The 25004-nt window shown below is 38.5% G+C and overlaps 1 pseudogene; it reads right to left on the bottom strand.

The window, feature by feature from the left end:
* LOC120853654 overlaps window positions 1-23251 on the bottom strand; it is a 35887-nt pseudogene extending 12636 nt beyond the window's left edge.
* Between the last annotated feature and the right edge of the window lie 1753 nt (window positions 23252-25004).

The following is a 25004-nucleotide window of genomic DNA, read 5'->3' as shown; positions in this document are numbered from 1 at the left end:
CACATGAGTTTGAATGAACTCTGGGAGTTGGTGATGGACAGGGAGGCCTGGCATGCTGTGATTCATGGGGTCGCAAAGAGTCGGACATGACTGAGTGACTGAACTGAACTGAACTGATCAGTTTGATAACAATAATAATTTAAAGTACATAATATTAGGGTTATACCAGTCAGTTCCATTAAATGCTCTGTTAGAAAAGAGACACAATGTTAGAAAACGAAACAAAACCAAAAACCAAGAAGAAACAAACAAAAAGCAGGTGAAACATTGCTTTGGAGTATAAGAAGGTGCTTTGGGATGCTGACCAAATTTTGTGTCTGATTGTGGCCACTTTTATAACTTATTTCATCTCATAGAAATGCTATATTTATGTACAAGTAAATGATTTAGAAGGATTGCCATCTTTTGAAATCTGAAGCCTTATAATTTAAGTTCAGAAACACACTAAAGACATTAAATAAGTAAATGCAACTTGAGAGGGTTTCCAGGGGTTTGGAGCAAGGCATTATGTAAATCCAAAGTAACATTATTAACAATTTTTATTTGCCACAGTGCCTCTGGGGGTCTCTTGAAGCACTTCACAAAACTTCATAAATATCTTTACTTTCATAGATAATAATAGCCATTTTCTAACCTATTAGTGTGTCACATTTATTTAATGTGCAACTATATTTGCACATCAAGAATCAGGACAAAGAGCTCTTTGCAGTGTGATAATTTAACGGCAGTCATTACACTTCTCAGAAGAGCAATTCAGTACCGTTTTTGAATGCTACCTCTAGACTGTCTGATTGTACTTATACTTGCCTCACTTTGGGGGCAAACTTAGACCACTGTTGGGGTTTCATAGCTTTAGACTGGATACCAGAACAATGTCCTTGCAGCCAGAAATTTCTAGGATCATTTATTCCTATTGCTTCCTTTGTTCCTTTCTCTGACAAACTCCTGTTTTAATCCTCTGTTGTTTGTGAATGGCAGTTTCCTCCCAGACTTAGAAACTATCTTTCATTCTGCCTTATGAAGGCAGTGTGGTTTGGATAAAAGTACATGGGTTAGACATGCATAAACCCATGTCCCAGTGCTGACTTTGCTGGGAAATAAGAGAGAGGAGGGGAGAAAGGGAAAAAGAATAATGTGGTGGTGTTAAAATAGGGCCCACCCTAGAGAGTTTTTGTAAGAAATGAGATAAGCATGTGGAAGATGCTTGATGTGTCATATTATAAGCACTGATAAAGGCCAAGTCATGATTAATGACATGGTCTACGTTGCAAGCTCACTCACTTTGCAATTCTATATTGGGGGTTCTGCAGCTAGTGTCTCAAGTGTCTTTAAAGCTATCTTTGAATGATTCTTTTTTTTAATTTATTTTTTATTGGAGGATAATTGCTTTACAGAATTTTGTTGTTTTCTGTCAAACCTCAACATGAATCAGCCATAGGTATACATATATCCCCTCATTTTTAACCCCCATCCCATCTCCCACACCATCCCACACCTCTAGATTGATACAGAGCCCATGTTTGAGTTTCCTGAGCAATACAGCTAATTCCTATTGGCTATCTATTTTGTATATGGTAATGTAAGTTTCCATGTTACTCTTTCCATACATCTTGCTCTCTCCTCCCCTCTCCCCATGTCCATAAGTCTATTCTCTATGTCTGTTTTTCCACTGCAGCCCTGTAAATAAATTCTTCAGTACCATTTTTCTAGATTCCATATATATGCATTAGAATACAATATTTATCTTTCTCTTTCTGACTCACTTCACTCTATAATGGACTTCCCTGGTGGCTCAGATGGTAAAGCGTCTTGTCTACAATGCAGGAGACCCGGGTTCGATCCCTGGGTTGGGAAGATCCCCTGGAGAAGAAAATGGCAATCCACTCCAGGACTATTGCCTGAAAAATCCCGTGGACAGAGGAGCCTGGTAGGCTACAGTCCATGGGGTTGCAAAGAGTTGGACATGACTGAGAAACTTCACTATCACTATCACTCTGTAATAGTTTCTAGGTTCATCCACCAAATCAGGACTGACTCAAAAGTGTTCCTTTTTATGGCTGAGTAATATTCCATTGTGTATGTGTACCACAACTTTATGCATTCATCTGTCAATGGACATCTAGGTTGATTCCATGTCCTAACTATTGTAAATAGTGCTGCAATGAACAATGGGATACATGTCTCTTTTTCAATTTTCTTCAGGATATGTGCCTAGGAGTGGTATTTCTGGGTCATATAGTAAAAGTGATGCTTAACATTCTTCAAGCCAGGCTTCAGCAATATGTGAACCGTGAACTTCCAGATGTTCAAGCTGGTTTTAGAAAACGCAGAGGAACCAGAGATCAAATTGCCAACATCCGCTGGATCATCAAAAAGGCAAGAGAGTTCCAGAAAAGCATCTATTTTTGCTTTATTGACTATACCAATGCCTTTGACTGTGTGGATCACAATAAACTGTGGAAAATTCTTAAAGAGATGGATATACCAGACCACCTCATCTGCCTCTTGAGAAACCTGAATGCAGGTCAGGAAGCAACAGTTAGAACTGGACATGGAACAACAGACTGGTTCCAAATAGTAAAAGGAGTATGTCAAGGCTGTATATTGTCACCCTGCTTATTTAACTTCTATGCAGAGTACATCATAAGAAACGCTGGACTGGAAGAAACACAAGCTGGAATCAAGATTGCCGGGAGAAATCTCAATAACCTCAGATATGCAGATGACACCACCCTTATGGCAGAAAGTGAAGAAGAACTAAAGAGCCTCTTGATGAAAGTGAAAGAGGAGAGTGAAAAAGTTGGCTTAAAGCTCAACATTCAGAAAACGAAGATCATGGCATCCGGTCCCATCACTTCATGGGGAATAGATGGGGAAACAGTGTAAACAGTGTCAGACTTCATTTTTTGGGGCTCCAAAATCACTGTGGATGGTGACTGCAGCCATGAAATTAAAAGACGCTTACTCCTTGAAAGGAAGGTTATGACCAACCTAGACAGTGTATTAAAAACCAGAGACATTACTTTGTCAACAAAGGTCTGTCTGGTGAAAGCTATGGTTTTTCCAGTGGTGATGTATGGATGTGAAAGTTGAGCTACAGAGAAAGCTGAGCACCGAAGCACTGAGGATTTTGAACTGTGGTGTTGGAGAAGAGTCTTGAGAGTCCCTTAGACTGCAAGGAGATACCACGAGTCTATCCTAAAGGAGATCAGTCCTGGGTGTCCATTGGAAAGACTGATGTTGAAACTGAAACTCCAATGTTTTGATCACCTGATGTGAAGAGCTGACTCATTGGAAAAGACCCTGATTCTGGAAAAGATTGAGGTCAGGAGGAGAAGGGGATGACAGAGGATGAGATGGTTGGATGGCATCACTGACTCAATGGACATGGGTTTGGGTGGACTCCGGGAGTTGGTTATGGATAGGGAGGCCTGGCATTCTGTGGTTCATGGCGTCGCAAAGAGTTAGACATGACTGAGCAACTGAACTGAACTGATGGTAGTTTTATCCCTAGTTTTTAAAGGAATCTCCATACCATCTTCCATAGTGGCTGTATCCATTTACATTCCCACCAACAGAGTGTTCCCTTTTCTCCACACCTTCTCCTGCTTTTATTGTTTGTAGACATTTTGATGATGGCCATTCTGACTGGTGTGAGGTGATATCTCATTGTAGTTTTGATTTGCATTTCTCTAATAATGAGCGATGTTGAGCATCTTTTCATGTGTTTGTTAGCCATCTGTATGTCTTTGGAAAAATGTCTGTTTAAGTTTTTTCCCTACTTTTTGATTGGATTGTTTTTCTAGCATTACATTTATGAGCTACTTGTATATTTGATAAATTAATCCTTTGTCATTTGTTTCATTTGCTATTATTTTCTCCCATTCTGAGGGCTATCTTTTCACCTTGCTTATAGTTTCCTTTGCTGTGCAAAAGCTTTTAAGCTTAATCGGGTCCCACTTGTTTACTTTGTCTTTATTTCCATTACTCTAGGAGGTGAGTCATAGAAGATCTTGCTTTGATTTATGTCATCAAGTGTTCTGCCTATGTTTTCCTCTACAAGTTTTATAGTTACTGGTCTTACATTTCAGTCTTTAATCCATTTTGAATTTATCTTTGTGTATGGTGTTAGGAAGTATTCTAATTTCATTCTTTTTTATGTAGCTGTTCAGTTTTCCCAGCACCATTTATTGAAGAGGCTGTCATTGCCCCGTTGTATATTCTTGCCTCCTTTGTCAAAAATAAGTTACCCATAGGTGCACGGATTTATTTCTGGGCTTTCTATTGTGTTCCATTGGTCAATATTTCTGTTTTTGTGCCAGTACCATACTGTCTTGATGGCTGTAGCTTTGTAGTATAATCTGAAGTCAGGAAGGTTGAATCCTCCAGCTCCATTCTTCTTTCTCAGGACTGCTTTGGCTATTCAAGGTCTTTTGTGTTTCCATAAGAATTGTGAAATTTTTTGTTCTAGTTCTGTGAAAAATGCCTTTGGTAGTTTGATAGGGATCACATTGAATCTGTAGATTGCATTTGGTAGTGTAGTCATTTTCACAATATTGATTCTTCCTACCCAGGATCATGGAATATCTCTCCATCTGTTTATGTTGTCTTTTATTTCTTTCATTAGTGTCTTATAATTTTCTGTGTACAGTTCTTTTGTCTCCTTAGGTAAGTTTATTTCTAGATATTTAATTCTTTTTGTTGCAATGGTGAAAGGGATTGATTCCTTGATTGTCTTTCTGATTTTTAATTGTTAATATATAGAAATGCAAGTGATTTCTATGTATTGATTTTGTATCTTGCAACTTTGCTAAATTCACTGATTAGCTCTAGTAATTTTCTGATACTATCTTTAGGGTTTTCTATGTATAGTATCATGTCATCTGCAAGCAGTGAGAGCTTTCCTTCTTTTCTGATCTGGATTCCTTTTATTTCTTTTTATTCTCTGATTGCTGTAGCTAGGACTTCTAGAACTATGTTGGAAAATAGTGGTGAACGTGGACACCCTTGTCTTGTTCCTGATCTTAGGGGGAATGCTTTCAGTTTTTCACCATTGAGAATAATGTTTATTGTAGGCTTATCATACATGGCCTTTACTATGTTGATGTAGGTTCCTTCAATGCCCATTTTTTGAAGAGTTTTAATCATAAATAGGTACTGAATTTTGTCAAAGGCTTTTTCTGCACCTATTGAGATGATCATATGGTTTTTATCTTTCAATTTGTTAATATGATGTATCACATTGATTGATTTTCATATATTGAAGAATTCTTGCATCCCTGGAATAAACCCAACTTGATCATGATGTATGAGCTTTGTGACGTGTTGCTGAATTCTGTTTGCTAATCTTTTGTTGAGGATTTTTGCATCTATGTTCATCAGTGATATCGGCCTGTAATTTTCTTTCTGTTGTTGCCTTTGTCCAGTTTTAGTATCACGGTGATGGTAGCCTTGTAGAATGAGTTTGGAAGTGTTCCTTCCACTGCAATTTTTTGGAAAGAGTTTTAGAAGGATGGGCATTAGCTCTTCTCTAAATATTTGATAGAATTCTCCTGTGAAGCCTTCTGGTCCTGGGTTTTTGTTTTTGGGGAGATTTTTGATCACAGCTTAAATTTCAGTGCTTTTAATGGGTTGTTCATAATTTCTATTTCTTCCTGGTTCAGTCTTAGAAGATTGAACTTTTCTAAGAATCTGTTCATTTCTTCTAGGTTATCCATTTTATTGCCATATAGTTGTTCATAATCATCTCTTACAGTTCTTTGTATTTCTGCATTGTCTGTTGTAACCACTCCTTTTTAATTTCTAATTTTGTTGATTTGATTCTTCTCTCTTTTTTTCTTGATGAGTCTGCCTAAAGGCTTGTCAATTTTGTTTATCTTCTCAAAGAACCAGCTTTTAGCTTTATTAATCTTTGCTATTCTTTCTTTCATTTCTTTTTCATTTATTTCTGTTTGGATCTTTATGATTTCTTTCTTTCTACTAACTTTGGGGGGGATTTTTTTGTTCTTTTCCCAGTTGTTTTAGGTATAAAGTTAGGTTGTGTATTTGATGTTTTTCTTGTTTTTTTTTGAGGTAGGTTTTTATTGCTATAAACTTCCCTCTTAGAACTGTGTTTGCTGCATCCCACAGGTTTTGAGTTTTGTTTTCATTGTCATTTTTTTCTAGAAATTTTTTAATTTCTCTTTTGATTTTTTCAATAACCTGTTGGTTATTTAGAAATGTGTTATCTAATCTCCACGTGTTTGTGTTTCTTACATTTTTTTTTCTTGTAATTGACATCTAGTCTCATAGTGCTGTGGTTAGAGAAGATGCTTAACATGATTTCAATTTTCTTAAGTTTACTCAGGTTTGATTTGTGACCCAAGATGTGGTCTATCCTGGAAAATGTTCTATATGCCCTTAAGAAGAAGGTGTATTCTTCTGCATTTGGATGGAATGTCCTGAAGATAACAATGAGATACATGTAATGCATCATTTAAGACTTGTGTTTCCTTATTAATTTTCTGTTTTGATGATCTGTCCATTGGTGTGAATGGGCTGTTAAAGTATCCTACTATTATTGTGTTACTGTTAATTTCTCCTTTTATGTCTGTTAGTGTTTGTATTATGCATTGAGGTGCTTCTATGTTGCATGCATAGATATTTACAATTGTTATATCATCCTCTTGGATTGATTGTAGTGTCCTTCCTTATTTCTTGTAATCTTCTTTATTTTAAGGTCTATTTTGTCTGATATGAGGATTGCTACTCCAGTTTTCTTTTGCTCCGCATTTGCATGGAATATATTTTTCCATCCTCTCACTCTCAGTCTATATGAGTCTTTAGGTTTGAATTGAGTTTCTTGTAGATAGCATAGATATGGGTCTTGTTTTTGTATCCATTTAGCCAGTCTGTGTTTTTTGGTTGGAGCATTTAATCCATCTGCATTTAAAGTAATTATTGATATATATGTTCCTATTGCATTTTCTTAATTATTTGGTATTTATTTTGTAGATCTTTTTTCTTCTCTTGTATTTCTTTACTATATAAGTCCCTTTAGCATTTGTTGTAAAGCTGGTTTGGTGGTGCTGAATTCTCTTAACTTTTGCTTGTCTGAAAAGCTTTTTATTTCTCCATCAATTTTGAATGAGATTCTTGCCTGGTACAGTAATCTTGATTGCAGTTTTTTTTTTTTTTCTTTCAGTACTTTAAATATATCCTGCCATTCCCTTCTGGCCTGCAGAGTTTCTGCTGAAAGATTAGCTGTTAAGCATATGGGGTTCCTCTTGTATGTTACTTGTTGCTTCTCCCTTGCTGCTTTTAATATTCTTTCTTTCTGTTTAGTTTTTGTTAGTTTGATTAGTATGTGTCTTGGAATGTTTCTCCTTGGGTTTCTCCTGTATGGGACTCTTTGTGCTGCTTGGACTTGACTGGCTATTTCCTTTTCCATGTTGGGAAAATTTTCAACTATAATATCTTCAAAAATTTTCTTATACCCTTTCTTTTTCTCTTCTTCTTCTGGGACCCCTATAATTCGAATGTTGGTATGTTTGATATTGTCCCAAAGGTCTCTGAGACTATCTTCAGTCTTTTACATTCTTTTTACTATATTCTGAAGTATTTTCAGAATATATTCAGAAGTTATTCCACCATTTGATCTTCCAGCTCGCTGATTTGTTTTTCTGCTTCAGATAGTCTGTTATTGATTTCTTCTTGAGTATTTTTAATTTCAGTAATTGTGTTGTTTGTCTCTGTTTGTTTATTCTTTAATTCTTCTGGATCTTTGTTAATTGATTCTTGCATTTTCTCCATTTTGTTTTATAGGTTTTTGATCATTTTTACTGTCATTATTCTGAATACTTTTCCAGGTAATTTACCTATTTCTTCTTCATTTATTTAGACTTCTTTGTTTCTAGCTTGTTCCTTCATTTGTGTGGGAACATTTAACTTCTTGGGTTTGAAGTCTCCTTTTCCCAGGCAACAGATTGAATTCTTTCTTCCTTTTGATTTCTGCCCTTCTAAAGTTTGCAGACAGACTGAAAAGTGCAACACAGATTAACCAACCTGATCACGTGGACCACAGCCTTGTCTAATTCAATGAAAGTATGAGCCATGCCATGAAGGACCACCCAAGACGGATGGGTCATGGTGGAGAGTTCTGAAAAAACATGGTCCACTAGAGAAGGGAATGGCAAACGACTTAAGCATTCTTGCCTTGAGAATCTCATGAGCAGTATGAAAAGGCAAAAGATAGGACACTGAAAGATGAACTCCCGAGGTCAGGAGGTGCCCAATATTCTACTGGAGATAAGTGGAGAAATAACTCCAGAATGAGTGAAGAGACAGAGCCAAAGCAAAAAACAGCACCGAGTTGTGGATGTGACTGGTGACAGAGCAAAGTCCGATGCTGTAAAGAGCAATATTGCGTAGGAACCTGAAATGTCAGGTCCATGAATCAAGGCAAATTGGAAGTGGTCAAACAGGATATGACAAGAGTGAACGTTGACATTTTAGGAGTCAGCGAACTAAAATGGACTGGAATGGGTGAATTTAACTCAGATAACCATTATATCTACTACTGTGGGCAAGAATCCCTTAGAAGAAATGGAATAGCCATCATAGTCAACAAAACATTCAGAAGTACAGTACTTGGATGCAATCTCAAAAATGACAGAATGATCTCTGTTCATTTCCAAGGCAAATCATTCAATATCATGGTAATCCAAGCCTATGCCCCAACCAGTAATGCTGAAAAAGCTGAATTTGAATGGTTCAATGAAGACATACGAGATCTTATGGAATGAATACCCAAACAGGATGTCTTTTCCACTATAGGGGACTGGAATGCAAAAGTAGCAAATCAAGAGATACCTGGAGTAACAGGCAAATTTAGCCTTGGAATGCAGAATGAAGCAGGGCAAAGACTAATAGAGTTTTGCCAAGAGAACACACAGGTCATAGCAAACACCCTTTTCCAACAACAAAAAAGAAGACTCTACACATGGACATCCCCAGGTGGTCAATACCAAAATCAGATTGATTATATTCTTTGCAGCCAAAGATGGAGAAGCTCTATACAGTCAGCAAAAACAAGACTGGGAGCTGACTGTGGCTCACATCATGAACTCCTTTTGCCACATTCAGACTTAACTTGAAGAAAGTGGGGAAAACCACTAGACCATTCAGGTATGACCTAAATCAAATCCCTTATGATTATACACTGTAAGTGAGAAATAGACTCAAGAGATTAAATCTGATATACAGAGTGCCTGAAGAGCTATGGACATAGGTTTGTGACATTGTACAGGCGACAGGGATCAAGACCATCCCCAAGAAAAATAAATGAAAAAAAGCAAAATAGCTATCTGAGGAGGCCTTACAAATAGCTGTGAAAAGAATAGAAGCAAAAAGAAAAGGAGAAAATGAAAGACATACCCATTTGAATGCAGAGTTCCAAAGAATAGCAAGGAGAGGTAAGAAAACTTTCCTCAGTGATCAATGGAAAGAGAGGAAATCAATAGAATGGGAAAAACTAGAGATCTCTTCAAGAAAATTAGAGATACCAAGGGAACATTTCATGCAAAGATAAGCTCAATAAAGGACAGAAATGATATGAACCTAACAGAAGCAGAAGATATTAAGAAGAGGTGGCAAGAATATACAGAAGAACTAACCAAAACAGATCTTCACGACCCAGATAATCATGATGGTATGATCAAGTACCTAGAGCCAGACATCTGTGATGCAAAGTCAAGTGGGTCTTAGGAAGCATCGCTATGAACAAAGTTTTCTTACCTCTCAAATGGAATTCCAGTTGAGCTATTTCAAATCCTGAAAGATGATGTTGTTAAAGTGCTGCATTCAATATGCCAGCAAATCTGGAAAACTCAGCAGTGGCCACAGGACTGGAAAAGGTTAGTTTTCATTCGAATCCCAAAGAAAGGCAATGCCAAAGAATGTTCAAACTACCACACAATTGTATTCATCTCACACTCTAGTAAAGTATTGCTGAGAATTCTCCAAGCCAGGCTTCAGCAGTACGTGAACCACGAACTTCCAGATGTTCAAGCTGAGTTTAGAAAAGGCAGAGGAACCAGAGATTAAATTGCCAACATCTGGTGGATCACACAAAAAGCAAGAGAGTTCCAAGAAAACATCTACTTCTACTTTATTGACTATTCTAAAGCTTTTGACTGTGTGGATCACCACCAACTCTGGAAAATTCTGAAAGAGATGGGAATACCAGACCACCTGACCTGTCTGTTGAGAAATCTGTATGCAGGTCAGGAAGCAACAGTTAAAACTGGACATGGAAAAACAGACTGGTTCCAAATCAGGAAAGCAATATGTCAAGGCTGTATATTGTCACCCTGCTTATTTAACTTATATGCAGAGTACTTCATGAGTGACGCTGGGCTGGATGAAGCACAAGCTGGAATCAAGATTGCCGGGAGAAATATCAATGACCTCAGATATGCAGATGACACCACCCTTATGGCAGAAAGTGAAGAGGAACTAAGGAGCCTCTTGATGAAAGTGAAAGAGGAGAGTGAAAAAGTTGGCTTAAAGCTCAACATTCAGAAAACTAAGATGGCATCTGGTCCCATCACTTCATGGCAAATAGATGGGGAAACAGTGGAAACAGTGACAGACTATTTTGGGGGGCTCCAAAATCAGTACAGATGGTGACTGCAGCCATGAAATTAAAAGACACCTACTCTTTGGAATAAAAGTTATTACCAATCTAGACAGCATATTAAAAAGCAGAGACATTAGTTTGCTAACAAAGGTCCGTCTAGTCAAGGCTATGGTTTTTCTAGTAGTTACGTATGGATGTAATAGTTGAACTGTGAAGAAAGCTGAGTGCCGAAGAATTGATGCTTTTGAACTGTGGTGTTGGAGAAGACTCTTGAGAGTCCCTTGGACTGCAAGGAGATCCAACCAGTCCATCCTAAAGGAAATCAGTCCTAAATATTCATTAGAAGGACTGATGTTGAAGCTCAAATTCCCATACTTTGGCCACCTGATGCAAAGAATTGACTCACTGGAAAATACCTTGATGCTTTGAAAGATTGAAGGTGGGAGGAGAAGGGGAAAACAGAGGATAAATGGCTGGATGGCATCGTCGACTCAATGGACATGAGTTTGAGTAAACTTTGGGAGTTGGTGATGGACAGGGAGGCCTGGCATGTTGCAGTACATGGGGTCGCAAACTGTCAGACACGACTGAGCCTTTGAACTGAACAGCACTGTAAAGGTTGGTCCAGTGATTTGTGTAAGCTTCCTATAGGATGAGATTTGTGGTGAGTTTTTGTTTGTTTGTTTGTTTGTTTTTCCTCTGATGGGAAAGACTGAGTGAAGTGGTAATCCTGTCTGCTGATGATTGGGTTTGTATTTTTGTTTTGTTTGTTGTTTAGATGATGTGTCCTGCAAAGGGTGCTACCTGTGGTTGGGTGATGCCAGGTCTTGTTCAAGTGGTTACCTTCGTCTGAATTCTGACTATTTGATACTCCCTAGGATTAGTTCTCAGTGGTCTAGGGTCTTGGATTCATTTCTCCCACTCCAGCTCAAGGCCTGATCTCTGTTTACGAATGAAGATTCCATAAGCGGTTTGTTATGGCATGAAGTGAGATTAAAAGAAATATCCAAAAATGAGAAACCAGAGATGAACCCCAGACAAATGGCAGTCACAAAATCAGGCAAATAATAATTAAAATAATGGAATATACACATATACATATCCACCCATGAGGAAAGTGAAAACAGTCCAACAAAAATAAAGTACAGTTGATTGACCCAGCAAACAAAGTAAATCAAAAAGTATATTTACCAGTTAAGACCTAACTAAAGCACAAACTGGAAAACAAAACTAGTCAAGGTGCCAGTTGGGGAATAAAGCAATGAAAGCAAAACTAATAAAATGTTGTGAGGAAGGGAAAGAAAGAAAAGAAAGAAAGAATAGATATGCAAAGTTAAATAGAGGCAGATGAAGATTTGTATACATTAAAGATTAACTGCAAGGGGAAAAGAACAGTAGGAAAAGCAAACAAAGGAATAAATGTAGAAAAAATAATAATAGCTTTGAAAAATTAAAAATTAAAATTAAAAAAATAGAAAAGAAAAAAAAATAAAAAAGGAAAACTTCACAGAAGGCAAAAACCCAATGTAGAGGCTTAATGAGACTTCATAGTGCCAATAAAATTGACGACTACAACAGAGGGCGAAAGAAAAAAAAGAAAAAGAAAAAAATTCAAAAGACTCTACAGAGAAAGTCAAACATAAGAATAATAAATGTTTTTCTTGAGTCACTGCTGTCTGAGTTATTTCCCTCTCTGAGAGTCACAGTGCACCTCACATCCCTAGGATGCCCTCCAACACTGTACTGATCTCTGGACCTGCTGTGGAGGCAGCTCAGATTGTAATCTGGTCCTACTCCTTTTTGTTCTTGCCTCCAATGTCACAGCTGTCAGAACTAGTGTGTTTTCTTTTGTGGGACCTCTCAATGACCTTTTATATATTCCATAGACACAGAGTCTGCCTAGTTGACCATGTGGATTTAATCTGCAGCTTGTACAGCTGATGGGAAGGTTTTGGGTCTTCCTTAGCCACACTGCCCCTGGGCTTCAATTGTGGTTTTATTTCCACCTCTGCATGTAGGTCGTCCACTGGGGTTTGCTCCTGAGGCTGCCCTGGAGGACTTGGGTTTGCCCCTATGAGGGCCAGGTGTGGAGGTGGTGCAGCTGCGTGAGTCGCAGGGGTTCTGGCAGCAGTAGGTACTTAGGGGAGTTGGTGGCTAGGGCAGCAGGAAATATAGTGATCTAGAAGGGTATGGCAACAAGTATTGACCAATATGCTCCAGTATTCTTGCCTGGAGAACCTCCTTCCCTGACAGAGAAGCCTGGCAGACTACAATCTATAGGGTCACAAAGAGTTGGACATACCGAAGTGACCCTGTGTGCATAAATATGAGACATTTTTTGCCTTGTGGCAGCTCTGCCCCAGTGAGAGCTGAGGGTGAAGCTGGTGCAGCTGCTTGGCTTGCAGGGACACTGGTAGTGCCAAGTATGCAGGGACACAAACTGCCTCTGCTGCAGGAGTTATGGCCCTATCCAAGGCTTTTTTGGAGCCTCTTGTAGCTGGCTATGGAAAGACCTCCTTGGCCAGTCTTTCTCCGTAGCTCTGACCATTCAAGCACATAGAGGGGCCCCCTGCCTGGGGTCCTACTCTGTAGATCAGTGGATCAGGCACTTAAAGGGGCACCCTTGGTGAGGTCCTGCCCTGTAGTTCAGTGCATCAGGCGTTTGATGGGCCAGCCTCTCTATTGTTCAGCTGCCAATGCTGGCATGTGGGGAGAGAGAGGCTATGGTGATGGTGATAGCTTATGGTGAATGGCGTTGGATTTGTGATCTTTGAAGAATATTTATTTCGGGATCAGGGACCAGTCTTGATCACTCAAGAGCTTTTGTGTAGCAGAGTTTTATTAAAGTATGAAAAGGGACAGAGAAAGCTTCTGACATAGACAATCAGAAGGGGGATGGAGAGTGCTACCCTGCTAGTTTTGCCAGCTGTTTTTTATCTGTTAGAAATCGGATAAGAGAGACACCTCAAGGCTGATGGAGTTTCACCAGGCCCTTTTCCACAATATGCATTTTTGAGATAGGATGGCACAAGGTGTGTCATCCCCCAGCCATAAAACAATTGATATGTATACTGGTTTGTTGAACTATTATCAGCCCAAGGTTTGAGAAAAGAAAAAAAAGTTAGTCTTAGGTGGAACCATTTTGAAGAAAGGCAAATTCCAAAGCATAATTTCATTAGCATAGCTTAAGAAAAAAACATTTCCATAGAGAGTTTGTTTCCCCCTGCCACTTAAGGGAGAGATAAAAAATGTCTGGCACTTGAAGCCTATTTCCTCTGTTTGGAGAACCCTGGCCTTCCTGCTGTTACCCTCTCAATGGCTCCGCCCCCTTCATGTGACTCAGCAGAATCACCTTGCTTCCATGGCTGCCCGCTTTCCTCCACAGCCATTTCTCATCACAAACTCCTCCCTCACCTCTCCTCCATCCGTCTCTCCACTGTCAACAGCAGCCCTCACCCTGGGATCACTCCACCCTCCCCAAACTCCAGCTCCCAGACACTGCACCTTCCAGGGGACCCATGTCCCTGTCTGGAGTATGCATGGCTGCGGCAAGGACTGTCTGATTCTCATTCCAGTTAGGCTGCCACAGATCAGCTTTTTCACTTTCAGCCTTAAATATTTCTCCTCTGACTCAGACAATTGCCCTGATGTGGGGATCAGACCCCTGCTTCCCCCACCTGCCGACGGCAGGTCCAGTCCTATTACACTCCTGTTTCCCCCCTAGTTCCTTCTGCGTGGTTCTATATATTCTTTTCCTCTGGTCAGGTGCTCCTGTCCACACTGAGCTGGTGTTCGGCATGCACTTCTGTGTCTGAGGTGTATTCCTGATGGATCCATGGTAAGAGATGTACTCCATGTCCACCTACTACTCTGCCATCTTGTTCTCCTCCAGGATCTTTTCTATTCTTATTCATAGATTATCTTCAGCACTCTTAATAAAGAATAAACCTTTTCTTTAATTTGCACTGACCTAGAACAGACTATTGACTTATGAACACTCATAGTTAACATATTACTAGGTATATTAAGCCAGATAGTTTATATAAGCATAAATCTTTAACATCGTTTTAAAACAAGATGATTACTATTACACACATAATAATGAACTCTAAAAGAATCATTTTAGGATTTTATCCTGTTACTGTATTTGGATCCTTTTATTCTACAACTTTCTTAAAATCCAGGGTCCTGGACCAGTTTTACATGTATGCAAGAGTCTGTTAACAAAAATGCATTTATATTGTTGTATAGATAAAAATCTTAAAAAAATTTTATCTTTTAAAATTTTTGTTTGAGCCTACTGAAATACTTAGGACACTACTATAAAACAGATGTAAGAAAAGATGTTTTAGAAGAAAAATATTAGCAATAAAAGTTACAGCTGATTTATAAGAAACAAAATGATAAAGTCCACTAGAAGGAAGAAGTGAAGTGAAGTGAAAGTCATTCAGTCATGTCTGACTCTTTGCTACCCCATGGACTTATACAGTCCATGGAATTCCCCATGCCAGAATACTGAAGTGGGTAGCTGTTCTCTTCTCCAGGGGATCTTCCTGATCAACCTAGGGATCAAACCCAGGTCTCCTGCATTGCAGGCATATTGTTTACTGTCTGAGCCACCAGGGAGTCCCAGAAGGAAGAGGTGACTTTGAAATCTTGGTTTTTGAGAGTGTTAAAATGATTCATAAAAGGAAATGTTTCCTTGGGAAGGGATTATCTTACTTTCTATTGAGTTCAAGCAAGAACATAAGATCTTAAATGCTGGACTGAACCTGACTAGACCCAAGTCTAGGCCAAGTCTAACCCAGAGCCAGTTTGGCCAGTCATATACATTGATGTATATTTTCAACTGTAAGATTTAATACAAACATTTCAGTTTGTGTAGATAACTGCAGATACTTAGGATATTGTTTAAGGGTGAAAGCAGCATAAATAAAAGCATAGGTAACAGATGTACCTATTGTATCTACTGAGGATACAGTAGAAGATGATGCTTCATAAGCTAAGGGCTGCCTGGACATGCTGAACAGAAAAGTCAGGCAGATGGGAAAAAGTAATCTTAGTTTGTTTACAGGAGTGCTTTTGGCAGTAACAGGAGGCTTTTTGGTAGGTTTCTTTAAGGTAACTGAAGAACAATTTATCCCAAACATGTTGAGCAAACACTTCTCTGTGAACAATCTGATAAACTGATAAGAAATTGAAATTAAAGCTCGTTGCAGCTTACTGGTATATGATGAACTATAGACTAATAGAATATTTGAAGATACTATATTAGAAGGCAAGTTTGAACATTGAGACTTGCTGCATGATTGTGCAACAGCTACTGTGAATATTAATAATACTGTCTAATGACTTTTGTTTTCCCATGGCACATTCAGAAATTGTTTTAAATTAATTTTTAAAATGACTGTTCCTCATTGCCTTTTAGCAGTTTTAGCATAGCATTAAGTCAATTTACCCTGATGGGCTAAAGCCTTTATAAATGCAAATATACAACATTTACACAAAGACCTAATTAAACAGTGTACCTCTTTTTTGGGGTTGTGTTTTAACAGTTAAATCTGTTTTGGGGATTTAATAATAGGGAGTTTGTTTACTTTGAAAATTGCAATCAGTAACACCAAATTTGGGCTGTAAATATTTGTTGCTTATACTTTCACAAGAATTTTTACTCTGCTTAGTCTCCAAGTACTTTCAAGATGAATTAAACATTGATGCTTTCAGCATTTTGTAATCCTAGATCATGCCAAACTGAAAATGGAAAAGCTTGGGGAAAGTGACTTCTTTTCTGAACCGATCAGTATTTTTCAAATTCATCTGTTTCAGATTTGATAGGTCTAATTCCTCATGTATATCATTTGCTTTTAACATGCCCTTAGGATTTTGTCAGCTACATAAAAATTTGGACCATAATGTAGCTGGCTTTCTCATGCTTCTTCATTAGTTCTCTACACAATAAAAAAGAATTCCTCCAGAAAATAACTAGCTGTCTGAAAAGATTTTATGATTCTTTCTTTGATACGTGTAGAACATTGCTTATTGTGGAAAATATTTTCTATTACTGTTGGAGACATGAGAGTTCAGTTTCAGAATTCTGTAACAGTGGATCCAAATAAAAATTGATACAAATTAAAAGCTAATCACTCTATTTCAGTATAAAAAAGAAACTTCTCTTAAATTGTAGAAAGTAAAACAGTACTTGAACATAGTTCAACGTGTTGTTTTAAAATAGAGACTTATTTTTAAGTCCTGTGTTGATGACCAGGAGGGACTTGCTAGCCATGAAGGACTGATGTCCATTACTGAAGATGACCTTGCTTTGTCTAACCTCCGTATAAATAATGGATTGTTCATCTACTGTTTGACTGTGTTGCATTTTCCTTGGCAACTCATATTAAAATGTTGTTGTTCAGTCACTAAGTCATGTCTGACTCTTTGTGACCCTATGGACTGCTGCACACCAGGCTCATTTGTCCTCTATTATCTCCTGAAGTTTGCTCAAATTCATGTCCATTGAGTCGGTGATGCTATTAATATCTCACCATCTCATCCTCTGCTGCCCACTTCTCCTTTTGCCCCAGTCTTTCCCAGCATCTGAGTCTTTTTCAATGAACCAGCTCTTTGAATCAGGTGGCCAAAGTATTGGAACTTCAGGTACCTCATCAGTTCTTCCAATGAATATTAAAAGTTGATTTCCTTTAGGATTGACTGGTTTGATCTCTTTGCTGTCCAAGGGACTCTGAAGAGTCTTCTCTAGCACCACAGTTTGAAAACATCTTTTATTTGGTACTCAGCCTTCTTTAATGGTCCAACTCTCATATCTGTACATGACTACTGGAAAAATCATAACTTTGACCTTTGTTGGCAAATTGATGTCTCTGCTTTTTAATACACTGTCTAGGTTTGTCAGTTTTCCTTCCATAGGGCAAACATATTTAAATTTCATGGCTTCAGTCACAGTCCATAGTGACTTTGGAGCCCAAGAAAATGTCACTGCTTCTACTCTTCCCGCTTCTATTTGCCACGAAGTGATGGGACCAGATATGCAGATAATACTACTCAAGTGGCCGAAAGTGAAGAGGAAATAAAGAGCCTCTTGATGGGACTGAAAGAGAAGAGTAAAAAAGCTGGTCTGAAACTCAACATTCAAAAACCTTAGATGATGGCATCTGACCCCGTAACTTCATGGCAAATAGAAAGGAATATTCATTGGAAGGACTGATGCTGAAGCTGAAGCTCCAATACTCTGACCATCTGATGCAAAGAGCTGACTCACTGGAAAAGATCGGATGCTGGGAAAGATTGAAGGCAAAAAGAGAAGGGAGCAGCAGAGAATTAGTTGGCTAGATAGCATCACCAACTCAAAGTATATGCATTTGAGCCAATTCTGGGAAATAGTGAAAGACAGGGGATCCTGGAGTGCTGCAGTCCAGGGTGTTGCAGAGTCTAAAATGACTTAGCAACTGAACAACAAGAGCAAATCATAGCTCCCGTCTGTTCTTCTAAGAGTTCCTTCACCTTTCCTAAAAACTATATATGCTCCCCTAAGAGGCCTCCCCTTTCCCTATTAAGATGTTATTTCAGCCTGAATTCAAAATTACCTCATGGAGTCACTCATTTTTCCATGGCTATCTCCTATGTATACAGGAGGTATTTATCTTAATGAACTCCTGTTTGTTTTTCTCTTGTTAATCTGTCTTTTATTACAAGGATCTCAGCTAAGAACTCAGAAGAGTAGAGGAAAAATTATTTTTCTTCTCTATAGGACAAATTTGACATGAAAATTTTAATTTATGAAGTTTTAGAACCATTTGTTTCATCAGCCAGGGAATTTTTCCAAAAATTAAAATATTCTTTCACCTCCTAACATCAATACTCATAATGCTATTACCATTTATTATAATTTTACAGTGTACTTGGTATTCTGATAAGTTTCTTTCCTGTCCTCTTCAGAAGGTTTCTCTTGCCCATCTCATAAATTTTAAAAGTATGTAATACTTTACTAGGCTGTCTTATACTCAGAGAAAATCTCAGAATTTTCAGTTCTTCTTAAATTGCTTATTTATATAAGAAACCTACACTGAAGCATATCTAAAGTTGGTATAACTGTTGATAATGAATATTACCATGTTGTATACACTAAAAAAGATTTAATTTCCAAAGGAATCTGGTTAGAGAGCTTTTTTGGCAGTTAAAAGACTTGCTGTTTTTATAGAATTTTATCATAATTCATATGCAAGAAGATTGCCAAAGTGTAAATTATCCATAGTGTTGTGTTGCAAAATAAGCTGCTAGAGAAGCATGATTAGCTAATTGCATCTAATGACTCTGAAAATATAACACCTCCTCCAAACTGGAAGAATTAGGAAAGGATCCTTTTTTTTTTTTTTCCCTTCCTACTTGTGCCTTCCATGGTAACTAGGGCTGACTCTTTTCCCAGAAACTTACTCTTTGTTTGCTGAACAAATAATACTTGATAGCTGATACCTGCTGATAAGATGGCTTTACTTTCAAGTGATAAATTATCTTAATTAACTTTAATTGTTTGCAGACAATTTTATACAACTAGAGACATTTAAGAAATAGAAACATAAAGATTTAATACGGGTGATAAGCATGAGCCTGAGGAGAAGAACAATTTTCCATTGAAAAAAGAATTTTGGAATTCATAATATTGAATGTAACAATTAAAGATGGAGTAAGAAAAAAGCTGGTAATTTACATGATTAGGGATCATAACTTTGGGTACCAAAGGAAATCAAAGAAAAAATACATAGCTTGCTGTTTTGTATGTGGGTGTAGTTCTGAAAAAGTTTTCACTCATATAAATCAATATTTCTTTCAAGATACATTTTTTTGATATTTCATTTCCTGGAATTGTTACTAAGCCTGGTTTACACTAGAAATTGAAAGTCCATTAGAAGAGATTTCACAACACTCTGCTGCTAGGTTATGTCCTTCAGTGGGTTTAGTTATAGTCATCCCTTAAAGTCATTGCCTTTCTTTTCCATATATCTAAAATTGTGATTAATAGTGTCACTTGAAAATGCCAGTATGTTTAGACAAATTGCTTTTTATTAAATTTTGTATGAAAGTTGCGATCTCTTTAAGTCATTTTGTATGCATTCCTTCTTAAGAGGAGCTACTTTTGTCTTTTCTTTGACTTTTTGTTTCAAAGGGGACTCATACTCTTACAAGTCCTTCTTTCTTCATCACAGTGATTTGCATATGGGTAAGCATCTGACCCAAGGAGGGCCAAACAGATTTTCTCATTGTTTTGCGATCAGGTTCTGGAGAACAAATCCTTTCCACTTGTTAAAACATTGTGAGGGTATTACCAAACCAAACTTGCCCACATGCAGTAGGGCCAATTGACTGACATCAGGTTATGGTAAAAGAAAGTGCAGTGCTTATTGCAGGGTGCCAAGCAAGGAAGGGTGGTGGTAGTTTAGTTGCCAAGTCATGCCCAACTCTGCGGCCTCATGGACTTTAACCTGCCAGGCTCCTCTGCCCATGAAATTTCCCAGGCAAGCATACTGGAGTGGGTTGCCATTTCCTTCTCCAGGGGATCTTCATGACTTGGGGATCAAACTCATTTCTTCTGCATTGACAGGAAGATTCTTTACCACTGAGCCACCTGGGAAGCCCAAGCAAGGAGTACAGGAGGCTAATGCCCAAAAGACCTGAACTCTACGATAGATTTCAAGAAAGCACTTTAAAAAATAATTATTTTTAATTGGAGGATGATTGCTTTACAACACTGTGTTGGTTTCTGCCATATATCAACATGATCAGTAATATATATATATATATGTCACCTCTCTCTTGAATGTTCCTCCCACCTACCACCCTATCCCACTCCTCTATGTTGTCATAGAGCACCCGATTTGAGCTCCCTGCATCATACAGCAAATTTCCACTGGTGATCTAATTGTACATATGATGTTTCCATGCTACTCTTAATTCATCCCACCCTCTCCTTCCCCTTTTGTGTCTACAGCACTTTTAAAGGCAAAGGAGGGAGAGAGTCTCAAGCTCTGTGATCAGTTCATGCACAGTTCTCTTATTGGTTCATGGTGAGGTAGCAGGGTGATGTCAAAGGGATTAGGATCATCAGTCCTCATGCAGTTAACTTCTTCCACCTAGTGAAGGTTTTAGTATCTGTGAAACAAGGCAGGAATGTGTATCAGACATTGTTGTCTATGTCCTTCAGGGAAGAACTAAAGATTCTGTGACTGCTATATAGTTGACTTATCATTTAAATCATTGCAAGTTTTCCTGGCCCAACTGCTATTTTTTTTGTTGTTATTACATGTTCACATTCTTTTAATCACTCATTCTTGAACCAGCCTTTTGTGATTCAGGGGAGACCTGGGAGACTAAAGCTTTTTTACAAACAAGAAGCAGGCAGCAAACATGGGGTAGGGAAGGGGATAGCTGTCCCTGGAAGACCCCATAGGATCCTGCTCAGTTATAAGGGTATCAGTTTAGAAGCCACTGGTACTTATATGCATGTGAAGAAAGTCAGTCTACAGTAGATAATGATGGAACTGTCTGAAAGAAAGAGAAAATGAGTTTAGTGAGAAAAAGGAAATATATTGACAATATACATATTACTAATTTTAACTTTTGAAGACAACACCATACTTCTTCCTTCAATTTGATGATTTAAGACAAGCTATTCATTTATTTTTGTCCAGTTTAGTTCAATGTGAGTTTCTGTAGCAAAGAGTCTGGAACAATAGAATGCCTCCTTATTTGACTGTTTATTCCCTCCCATTCATTTAATAACTTCTCTCAGTATGTACTCTGGTGTGCTTAGTCACTCAGTCATGTCCAACTCTTTGCATACCAGGCTCTTTTGTGTATGGGGATTCTCCAGGCAAGAATACTGGAGTGGATAGCCTATCCCTTCTCCTGGAGATCTTCCCAACCCAAGAATCAAACTAGGATCTTCCACTTTGTAGGCAGATTCTATACCAGCTGAGCTACCAGAGGAGTCCATCTCAGTATAGATATACCCAAATATCCCTTCTCATCCCTTTCAGTAGGGAAACTTTCCTTCTCTGTCATACCAGGACTCTCTTTCCTTCCTTTAACTGATAAGTATCTTTCTTCTAGACTAGATTATTTGGCTTCACATTGTTATTGCTTGCTCATGTAATAGTCCTCTGCATTTCTGCTTTTATTTTTGCAAGTCTTCTAAAACATATTTCCCAAAGTTCCTAGAGAACAAATTCAACATGTGTTTGAAAACAGTTTATTTAATGTCTTCTATATTTCAGACTCTTCCTAGTGCTAAGTAAACAAGACTAGCAGTGAACAAGACAAAGTTACTCCTATAATGGAGCTTATATTCCAGCAGTGGATATAAGTAATAAATAAATAAACATATTTTATGAAAGAAAAAAAGACAATATTTGCGACAAAATGAAATTTTCACTTGTATAAAGTATAATGCAATGAAGTCAGAACAAGTTGGCTCCCTCCATATTAAAATGATATGGTACTATTTATAGTTCAATATTTTACACAACAGTCAACAAATCTGAGTGGATCTGAGGAAAATAATAATTCCTCTTTTTGATGGGAAGCAAAATGATTCCATTTTCCTTCTTTTTCTCAGGATATAAGACTTATTGTAGACTCATTCATCCAGTGCTTATCATTAACTAAAACTTTAAACATAAAGTCTTTTATATTAATATAATGTCATTGCCAAAGCATAGTACATGATGAATTCCAGGCCAAATTTAGAGTTAAGCTTGAAAGTGTTTGTTTCTCAGTCGTGTCTGACTCTTTGAGACCCCATGGACTCTAGCCCACAAGGCTGCTCTGTCCATGGGATTCTCCAGGTAAGAATGCTGGATTGGGTTGCCATTCTCTTCTCCAGGGGATCTTTTCAACCTAGGGAAGTATTAAGCTCAGCTGAGGGCAAAGATTCACCTATTTATGTATAATATTAATTTATTATTTTTAGATATTCATGTTATATAACTACACTACTCAGTCTGGAAATAATAACTGCTAATGAGGAAAACTCAATCAGTGTCAGGGACCAGACTGTCAGGGGTGGATCTACTTTAGTCTAACACAGAATGGAGTTTCTGAGGGAGTGACATGAACGAAGTGAAGTTAGTGTGAAGATTAAATAAGGTAGAAGGAACAGCATGTGGAAAGGCATTGAGGTAGGAATTCATCTGGCTGATTAAAGAAGTAAACCTGAAGGCTAGACCAGGGGAAATAAGCTTGTGAATGGGAGGGGCCATTCATAAGCTTGTGAATGGGTAAGGTCAGAGAGAGACCAGGATCAGTCAGTCTGAGTAGCATGTGTAGACACCTTTGGAGAACTTAGAGATGTTACATGATCTAAATTTTGTTTTAAAGGTCACCAAGGTTGCTCTGTGGAGAACTGTGGGTAGTCAGACCATTGCTTCTTTCCTAGGATACCCACAACTAGTGACTGATCAGAAGTGGAGCACAAAGGCCCATCTCTCTTACCCCAACTTCACCTTCAGAACTTCTTGCAGGGTCAGCTCTCTTCCCTTGAGACTGTATCATGACCGCAGCAGCTTCTCTTCTAACAGTTCTACACCTTTCCTTCCCTTCTACAGGTTTTGATTCCAAAAGCATGTCCTAAAACACCTCCAGTGGATAGGCATAGAAGCAGAGATACTACCTTTGCTTAACTGTCATTCTCTTCCACCTTCACACATCATTTGATACTGGTGACACCTGCCTTCTTGGAATTGTTTCTACTTTGGCCGCCACGACACTCCACTCTTTATATTCAATTCAGTTCAGTTCAGTTGCTCAGTCGTATCTGACTCTTTGCGACCCCATGAATCGCAGCACGCCAGGCCTCCCTGTCCATCACCAACTCCCGGAGTTCACTCAGACTCACGTCCATCTAGTTGGTGATGCCATCCAGCCATCTCATCCTCTGTCATCCCTTTCTCCTCCTGCCCCCAATCCCTCCCAGCATCAGAGTCTTTTCCAATGAGTCATCTCTTCGCATCAGGTGGCCAAAGTATTGGAGTTTCAGCTTTAGCATCAGTCCTTTCAAAGAACACCCAGGGCTGATCTCCCTTAGAATGGACTAGTTGGATCTCCTTGCAGTCCAAGGGACTCTCAAGAGTCTTCTCCAACACCACAGTTCAACAGCATCAATTCTTTGGTGCTCAGCTTTCTTCACAGTCCAACTCTCACATCCATACATGACCACTGGAAAAACCATAGCCTTGACTAGATGGACCTTTGTTGTCAATTATGTTGCTTTGTCCCAAATCTACAGTCACCTTTCAATGCCAAACTTTTTATACCAGGCCCCTAAATATGGTTATTCCATGGTGTGTGTCCACTGCCATCTTATTGCTCAGTTTTTCGCTCTTCTTCTCAGGGCCTCACACCCTCCCATTATCCTGCTCTGCGAGTTTCAGACCCAGACTGAGCCTTGTGTGCTGTAGGTTGAGTTCCTTGGGAGGAAGACTCTGAGATGGGTTACATGTGCAAGAGGATTTTTAGGGAGGAAGAATGAGACTAGGAATAAGTGACTAGGAATAAGTCATAGCAGAAACACAGTAATTCTTTTTGTTAGAGGGCTGTTAATTGGAAGAACAGACAAATGTGCTACCGAGAGTATATTTGTATTTTACCAAGTCTTTTAAAAGGTTATTAATGGCATTCCTGTGAACAAAATGAGGAAATGAATCAGAGGCAAACATAATTATGTAAATTTATATTTGGATGCCTGTGTCTAAGGATATCAAACCAACATGCTTGAAGGCTGTTTCCTGTTCACTGACTTTCTTTAAGATTTAAATAAAAATATCAAAGGAATCCTTGTGACATTTTTAGATGGCACGAAACTAGGAAGGTTAGAAAATATTCTGGGTGACAGAATCAGGTTCCATAAAGATCTTGACAGGCTGGAATAATGGACCAAGTCCAGTAAGATAAAGTTTAATTGTGACATATGTTAGGTCTTATATTTGTATCTTCAAATCAGCTACTTAGGTATAAAATAGACTGTACTTAGTAGCATGTGTAAAAAGGACTTAAGGCAGTAGATCTTGACTCAGACTACATATGACAATCACCTGGGTGGAGTTTTAAGTGTCTCAGGGCTTCCCTGGTGGCTCAGAGGTTAAAGCATCTGCCTGCAATGCAGGAGACCTGGGTTCAATCCCTGAGTTGGGAAGATTCCCTGGAGAAGGAAATGGCAACCCACTCCATTATTCTTGCCTGGAGAATCCCAAGGACAGAGGAGCCTGGTGTGCTGCAGTCCATGGGGTCAGAAAGAGTCGGACACGACTGAATGACTTCACTTTCACTTTCACATAGGATCCACCCTCAGAAATTTATGCTATTTGGAATGGAATAATGC

This window comes from Oryx dammah, unplaced genomic scaffold, assembly GCF_014754425.2.
Source record: "Oryx dammah isolate SB20612 unplaced genomic scaffold, SCBI_Odam_1.1 HiC_scaffold_26, whole genome shotgun sequence".
Taxonomy (NCBI): Eukaryota; Metazoa; Chordata; class Mammalia; order Artiodactyla; family Bovidae; genus Oryx; species Oryx dammah.
Note: the sequence above shows the minus strand (reverse complement) of the source record. Positions and strands in the feature narration are given on the sequence as shown.